At 36.0% G+C, this 8,763-nt stretch overlaps 1 long non-coding RNA gene across 1 annotated transcript; it reads right to left on the bottom strand.

Annotated features, from left to right (window-relative positions):
- Positions 1–3,935: 3,935 nt before the first annotated feature.
- Positions 3,936–5,668, bottom strand: LOC149156687 (uncharacterized). Its single transcript, XR_016263488.1, has 3 exons — positions 4,933–5,668; positions 4,492–4,561; positions 3,936–4,320 (listed from the first exon to the last, which is right to left on the bottom strand). It is a non-coding gene; the product is annotated as an uncharacterized LOC149156687 (long non-coding RNA).
- Between the last annotated feature and the right edge of the window lie 3,095 nt (positions 5,669–8,763).

The following is an 8,763-nucleotide window of genomic DNA, read 5'->3' as shown; positions in this document are numbered from 1 at the left end:
GGAGTAGGAGTCGAGTTCAGATGTTGGAAGAGATGCAGAATAAGCTCAGGAAGAGTGTTGAGACCGATACTCAGGCGCAGAATATAGTGAGGCAGATAAAGGAGGGGAAGACACGAAAGTTCTTTCTCCAAGATGGATTCTTGTTCTTTGGAAATCGACTCTTTGTTCCAAAGTCATCTGGCTCAGGAGGCACCTTTTGAAGGAGTTCCACAACTCACCGTGGGCTGGCCACCCAGGGCAGTGTCGTTCTTTGGCATTGTTGGAGAGAGGATTCTTTTGGGAGAAGATGCGGGAGGATGTAGATGAGTATGTACATACGTGCATCATTTGTCAGCAGGACAAATCGGATACACAGAGGCAGGGAGGTCTGTTGCAGCCTTTACCAATTCCTGAGAGACCATGGATGAGTGTCTCGATGGACTTCATCACTCAGTTGCCACAGGTACAGGCATATAACGAGATAATGGTTGTGGTTGATCATTTTTGCAAGTATGTTGTCTTTGTTCCAACAAAGATGTCGTGTGGAGCCGAGCAGACTATAGAGTTTTTCTTCAAGAACGCAGTGAAGTATTGGGGGATGCCACTAAGCATCGTGTCGCACCGAGATCCGCAATTTACAGGTAGATTTTGGACCACGTTGTTCAAGTTAGTTGAGACAGATTTGTTGATTAGTTTGAGTTACCATCCACAGATAGATGGGCAGACCGAGAGGATCAACGCATTGCTGGAGGATTACTTGAGGCATTATGTGACGACTGATCAAAAGAATTGACCTGAACTCTTGGATGTGGCTCAGTTTAGCTACAACATACAAAAGAGTTCTGTGACGGCGTACAACCCATTTGAGTTGGTGAATAGACAGATGCCAGTCACACCCCATACCGTAGTGACAGGAGGTTTGTTGAGGAGTCCTCATGTGAAGAAATTCATGAAGGCTTGGGATGAGACCTTGGAGTTGGCACGGTTGCACTTGCACGAAGCTGCAAGGAGAATGAAGAAATGGGCAGATAAGGGAAGATGGGATGCACACTTCAGTGTGGGAGATATGGTGTTTCTCAGGATTACCGAAGATCAGTTTCAGCCACCTAAGGGGACTGCGAGATCATTGATGAGGAAATATGAGGGACCATTCCAAGTGAAGAAGAGAGTGGGGGAAGTTGCTTATGAGCTGGAGCTTCCATGCCATATGCATATGAAACATCCAGTTTTTCATATCAGTCAGTTGAAGAGATGCAGACTTGATGCTGATCATCCAGAGAGGGTGGAACCACCGAGGGGACCAGCCATGATTGTGGACAAGCCACATCTTGAGATGGACAAGATTCTGAGTTGTCGATCTGTAGGGATTGGTAGCCACATACGATGGGAATTTCTTGTCAAATGGAAGAATGCACCGAAAGAGTATAGCTGGGAAACAGAGGACTCAATTTGGATATGGAAGCAAAGATTACGAAGTATGACAGGAAGTTATGAAGGCGAGCCGGATTGCCAGGGACAACAATGCTTTTGGGTGGGGGAGAATGTAACGCCCTACGACTCCGCGGTTGCACGGGCATGCCCACCAACTCAGCGAATTGAACAAACCGAAGGAAAGGCAACCAAAACAAGCGAGACATCATCGTGTGGGCGAAGTGCGGTCGCGCACTTATAGGTGGGTGAGTCATAAACTCGTTTTCCATGGGCCGACCGGGCAAGAAGTTTGTGATGGGATAAAGTGAGGGGGTGGTCCCGTGACCTGGGCGAGCCGACCCGCCTCTCAGGTAGAGTTGGCAAGACAACAAGTCGGTCGGGTGATGAAATGAGGGGTCGGTTGGGTGGCACGATCCCCGCCACCCACCATATATGTTGGTGGGCGTGAGATGGCGAAAATGCAGCAAGTCGAACTCGGTGAAGATAAGAAGTACAAGGAGCAGGTGTAAGGCATGGTGCAGAACCACAATTCATGCGCTCGCTCGTCGGGCAAAAGCAAGACTTGGTACGAGTTTGGTAGCGGAGGGCGAGTCGGGCGACGGGCCGCACGAAGGCGTGCCGGCCCTACAAGTTGGAGCACATGGGCGACCCGCGGTAGGGCGCCCACCGAACGACACAACTGCAGGGCGGACGGGCGACCCGGGTGAGGGAACGCCATGCATGCCAAGTAGGTGTTCAGGCAAGGAAATCGGTTAAGTGTGGATTTGTGAGGCATGACCAGCGTGCAAGGTGTGCACGAGTTGGGCGCCTGTTTGGCAAAATGACGTGGTTGTAAACGCCTATGGAAGCGTTTTCTCCCAGTCATCTATATTATTATAACTTCATAATAAAAGATTATTATTGCATATGATGGTGATCTCTCTGCTATGTTGAATGTTTATATTGAATGTTATAATGTTAATGGATTCCGCACATTAATATTGTTGATTAAAGATGATGAATGTTAGGCGTAGTTCGCAAAGTAACTTAACAAATGAACATGTTAATTACTTAGGCGGTGCCTCATGGTTTGCAATTAACATAAAAAGAATTGGGGACGTGACACCAAGTGTCATGACATCACATTCGTAGATGCACCTCTTAGCGCTTCATGAACACCCCATCAAACAATGAAATTTTGCATGTTAATTAAAAAAAAAATATTCATTTTCAAATTTGGTTTATATATTTCTTTATATTCAAATTGAAAAGCTTCATTTTCTAATACTAGGCATAATAAATATTTTTCATGTTGGAAGTTCACAGATTAATTTTTCTTTTAGTTAAATTTTCTTATTTTATAGTTATAAATTAAAAAAAGTTAGCATATTCAACTTATTTCTATTAATGAAATTTTAAATACTAAATAATTTATATTTCTAAATTATTTTATATTTTTATTTTTATTTTATGTAATCATGAAATTACCTTGAAAATTATTAAATAATAAATTATTTTTTAATATTTATCTCAGGAATATGATCATTTAATAGGGAGAAAGAACTAATAATAAGGGTATATTCATTTGATATTGAGTTCCTTCAAAGTATTGTTCCAATTTTAGCTATATTTATAGCTTTGGATCCAATTTTAGCTATATCTATAGCTCTAGAGGGTGTAGTGATGTAAGAAAAAAAAGGTAAAAAGAAGGGTGTACTGATGTAAGAAAAAAAAGGTAAAAAGGAAAAATCCATAAATCAATCTCAATGTAAGGAGCCAAAAATTATGTTTCTAATTATATCTTATGTTTTCATCTTCATCTTATGTAATAATGAATTTACCATGAAAATTATTAAATAACAAATTATCTTTTGGCATTTATCTCAAGAATCTGACCATTCAATAAGGAGAAAGAAATAATAATGTCATATTCATAGGATATTAAGCTCCTCCAAAGTATTGTTCCAATTTTAGCTATATCTATTGCTCTGGAAGGTGTATAGATGTAAGAAAAAAAAGGTAAAAAGAAGGGTGCACTGATGTAAGAAAGAAAAAAGTAAAAAGGAAAAATCCATAAGTCAATCTAAACCAGAAATATAAGGAAACGTAAATATGAAAAAAGTAAAGACTAGAAATGTGAAGAATAATTAGCTAAAATAAATTGATCATCATGTAAAAAGCTTTTTTAATAGCAATAACATTAAATTTACTGAAAAAACAAGACATTTATGTAATATAATTATAAAAGTACACCATAAATTAACAAATACAAAATTACTTTTTGAGATTTACTTAAAAACATTATAAAATACTATAATTTAACAAATACTGCCCTGATTTATACAAAATTACTTTTTGAGATTTACTTAAAAACATTATAAAATACTATAATTTAACAAATACTGCCCTGATTTATACTAGTAATTATAGCCATTAATTTAAAAATAAAAATAAAAAATTAATCAGAACATTAACACATAATCAGAACATTAACACATTAGTAAACATGTTTGTGCTATTTCTGAAAACATATGACAAAAAGACAGTTATAAGATCCTCCCTGGCAACTGACCATATTTTTGCATTGCATAGAAACATGTAATTAACACCCCGAACCTCATGATATTTTGTAATGACCGTCCAGTGATTCGCATGTGTTTTTGCATTGCATAGAAACATGTAATTAACACCCCGAACCTCATGATATTTTGTAATGACCGTCCAGTGATTCGCATGTGTCTGGTTAATGTCAACCAGCTCTGCTTTGGCAGAAGCCAACTGGGATTGCAGCTCTGCCTTTGTCTAAACGAACTGCGATTGTACGCCTATGCAATTTTTTTATGGAGATAATTGATTACTCTTCCACAGCGATGTACTGGAACTCGAAATTTTCTCTTCCTGCGTAAAATCTTCTGTTTCCGTGCGAAGATCCTATTAAACAACAACAGAATCAATTCATTAGAAAAACTGAGATTGTAGCCTGACTTTGAAAACCCTATACCAAGGTTAAAAACCTTACTTAGTGCTCTCCAACAAAGTGAATAAGGCATTCCAGAAAGCTATTATAATGACTTTATCAGATATTGTTTTGCACATACTTACACAATAAGTCCCACAAGGTGAGGGGAAGGCCGACCAAGTTTTCTCCTCCCTTGGGCATGTCCCTCAGCCCCTAATAGCAAGAAACATACTTCTTTATGGCTGTCCCCAAATCCCTTTGAGTAATTTTGTAAACGTAAATAAATCCCTAATATTTTTCAGCGGATGACCCGCAAAGTTGCTATGGGTACAGAAAGTATATGGTCATGCCATCAAATTACCATTGATATGTTCGACTGCAAAGTGAATAATAGTTGGAATGCAAAATTAATCACAAATGTTTTATAAATAACTTATTAAACTTATTACTTAAAATATTTCTATTCCATCCTCAAAATTGGCTATACGCAAGCAGGGACCGAAAGGTAAGCAAATGGTAAATAATGAATTTTAAACCAAAGAAAAAAGGATGTTAAGAAACCTGTTACCAACAAAATATATTACCTGTGGATTTGTTTTGCAGATGAACAACACGCTTAGAATCCAGAGAGGCCGTCCACATTTACAGAATATATTTCCTGTAGATTTGTTGTTTTGCAGATAAACAGCACTACGCTTAGAATACAGAGACGACGTCCACATTTCCATGCCCTGCTTTCAAGATCAACAGAAAGAAATGTCCAAAAAAAAAATGCGTGGTCTCTCCATATTTTCGGCAAACGATCCCCCGAAGTTTCTTTGGGTACACAAAGTGTTCGGAAATAGCCATGTCATCAAATTACTACAGGTATGTTTCAGAAGTACCTTTTCTGAAAAATGTTTCAGAAGTACCGAGCGATCACACATTTCATTGAAGAGACCTGGAGTAATTTGATGACATAGCCATTTCCGAACACTCTGCCTAACCAAACAAACTTCATAAGATCACGCACCGGAAAATATGGAGCGAGCACGCATTTCTCCTAACATTCTCTCGATTCAAAGCACCAGCGTTGTTCATCAGGAAAACAATTCCACTCGAAATATATTATGTAGGGAACAGCTTTCTTAGCATTATTTTCCCTTAAAATTCGTTCACACAAAACATCACCTTTTAGGTACAATTATTAGAGGACAGTCACGAAAAAAGCCTGCAAAGTCGTCCAATGTTCCGTAAATCTGTCTACTGGTTTCTACGATAACACGATGAGCCAGAATTGGAATTTGGAAACCCGCGCAAGTTGTGACTGGTTTTAGCATAACACGATGGATCCGGAATTCGAATTTGGAAACCCGTGCAATTTGTAACTGTTTTAGGGTTTGGCACTTTTTCGATTATGTTTTGTGATTAATTCTGCTCCAAACATGTGAGGATTCGTTATCTTTTTTAATTAATTTTGAGACCCAGAATTGGAATTTGGAAACCGTCGCAAGTTGTATCTTTTCTTTTTTTTAGTGTTTGGCACTTTTTCCATTATGTTTTGTGATTAATTTTGCTCCAAATTTGTTAGGGATTCGTTATGTTTTTTAATTAATTTGGAAACCCAGAATTGGAATTTGGAAACCCTGTTAACTTTTTTAGGGTTTGGCACTTTTTCGATTATGTTTTATGATTAATTTTGCTCCAGACTTGTTAGTGATTTGTTATATTTTTTAATTAATTTTGAAACTTGTTAGGATTCGTTATGTTTTTTAATTAATTTTGAAATTGGTCAGGAATGAGTTAGAATCACACAATGAAGTTTTATAACGTGTTTAAGGTTTTTTTAGTTGTATTCAAATTGTTAAGCTAATGAGTACAAAATTTGATAGGAATTTGTTACGATAGAAAATTTAAACAATAAATTTTATATAATTAAATGTTTTAATATTTTTCCAGTAGAATAAATTTATATATAAATTTAAAAACAAATTTTAAATAACATAAAATTCAATTTAATCCAAACTTATGTTATTTAAAATTACAATTAAACCCAAAATTGTGTAGCCAAACTAAAATCTCTAAAACATATTTATAAAATTTATTCATAAATTTAAAAATCTAAGTAAATACGAATCCCAATTTTACTTCGCAGGAAGAAAACAAACAAAACAATTCAAAAGTTTGAACTTTATTTTCAATTTTTTTTTCCGTCTTATTAACTATGATCATGATGAATAAGTAATTACTTTAATCGTATTTAATTATGGAAATACCTAGATACATGAACGGATCCAAATGATTTTTAACTTCAACCTATTTGTGTCAATATCTTCACGCGATTTTTTCGTGGGAACCATTCCTGGGTATCTGTGATGGAGAATCAAAAACGTGGTCTGGACGCGAATTTCTCGTTGGAAGCTTCCCAAGTTCCAACGAGTCACCTCACATTTTTGGCCATTTATGATGGACGGATAACCTTGGCCATACACAATGGTTGGTGAGTGGTGCCATATTTCTCTCCGATATTAGTCACTTATTCATAATTGTCCTTCACCTCAAGTGAAAAGATATGGATATAGAATATGTGACCGCATTTTTTCGTTTCGATGCTTATGAACTTTTTTATGTTTAATTATTTTTTGGTAATTTATTTAATAATTGAGGTTGGTGAGACATTTTTTTTAATGTTTAATTACTTTGGTAATTTATTTAATAATTGAGGTTGATGGGACATTTTTTTTCTTTTTAATGTTTAATTATTTTTGGTAATTTATTTAATAATTTTCCATGAGTAACTATTAGGGTTTGAAAAAACATCATGAAAGAGTATCTCACGAAACTCTCTTTTTTTTAAAATATTGAAAATAGTTTTTTTTAAAGATATTTCTAGTTAGGAATTTGCTAGTTTTTGTTAAAATTTCTTTAGAAGATAGATGTAGTTAACTCATAGTATAAGGTGGAACCGACTCTTCTAGAATGGGGACACATGAAGGAATCTTTCAAGGTTGTTTGTTACAACATTTTTTTTTCATGGAGATATTTTGTTTAGGATGGGGGATATAAAACAAGAGGAAAGATATGTTGTTCATGGCTAGGCCTATGAAAAATCACCTTTTGTATGTAATTATCTACAATCTAAAATATAATAGAACTATGGGTTTACTAATTTATTGCATGTCTCATTCAGTGTTATACTAATATTTGTAAGAAAAGGCAATGACTGAATTTGTGTTAAGATAACCCATTGCCTTACGAATCAAGCCTGAAAGGAACTACTAAAACTATGGACGATGGTTGGAGTTGCAATAGTAAGGAAAGTCTCGGTGGTCGAAGGTCAAGTTATCCAATCACAAGCTAAGCCACATTGCCCGTGAGGCAACAGACACAAGCAAAAGTCAGGGTTCAATTCGAAGGATAATACATGTGTTTGGCATGAGAAGAAGATGTTGAAAGGTGGCTAGATATATAAATTTCCAAAGGTATGATATCTAAGATGAGATTGGTCTCTTTCCCTTGAAGACAATGGAGGATGCCTACTAGGAATCTTTAAGAACAAAGGAGAAATTGGCCAGAAAACAAAACCTAAGAAGTAGAGGAAGGAGTCCAGCAAAAGGAAAATGATCTTCGAGTTGTCACATACCCCCTGGAAACAATTTGGCAATTACCTACTAGGCTCCCATAAAATTTACTTCAATTAACGCTAGATTCAATAGTCGCCACAAGTATAATTATTCCATCATTACATGAAAAAATATTATCCATGCAACTATACTCATACTCGTAAAAATTTAACAACATCAAAAGTAATGAACCATAGCCTCTGGGCACAATACTACAAACTCCTTCTATACTTTACTAGATCCATGATGTGTACTTTTAGATTCATTTATAAGACTCATATGTCAAATCAACCCTTAAGCATGAATTACAACTTCAAGAAAGAAATTAATCATGGCATGCAACCAATAAGATTCTCTCATGACTCAACACAAGCATTAATGGAACATTATCTTGAGTCTAATGTAGCTAGTATGGCCATGAATCATAATCATAATCCTACTCGCATAGTTGAAAGTATTATTGACATAAATCTTATGCAATGTGCATAAATAGCTAACTAGCCTCATTGGATGCAATTCATGTGGCGCATAATGTATAACAAAGTTAACCTGAACCATAGGCTATACAATTTGAAGCCTTGAACCATAATTGTTCCGCATACATCAATGTCTCATGCATAAATATTCGCCACAGTGAAAACAGAGATATCACATAGGTTTTGAGACACACTGTGTTCCTTCACTAAATTTAATTGTGAGTAAATTTAGATGATATAGATGTCCCCTACATCCATATATAATAATCTCATAAAGATAACACATACATTTATACATCTGATCTGAACGATTCAACAACATAAAAAGCAAGGAGTA

Source organism: Pinus tabuliformis, chromosome 9, assembly GCF_031772625.1.
Source record: "Pinus tabuliformis cultivar Carrire ecotype Pingquan chromosome 9, CPIR1, whole genome shotgun sequence".
Lineage (NCBI taxonomy): Eukaryota > Viridiplantae > Streptophyta > Pinopsida > Pinales > Pinaceae > Pinus > Pinus tabuliformis.
The sequence above is the reverse complement of the archived record's forward strand: the minus strand, read 5'-3'. Positions and strand labels throughout refer to the sequence as shown.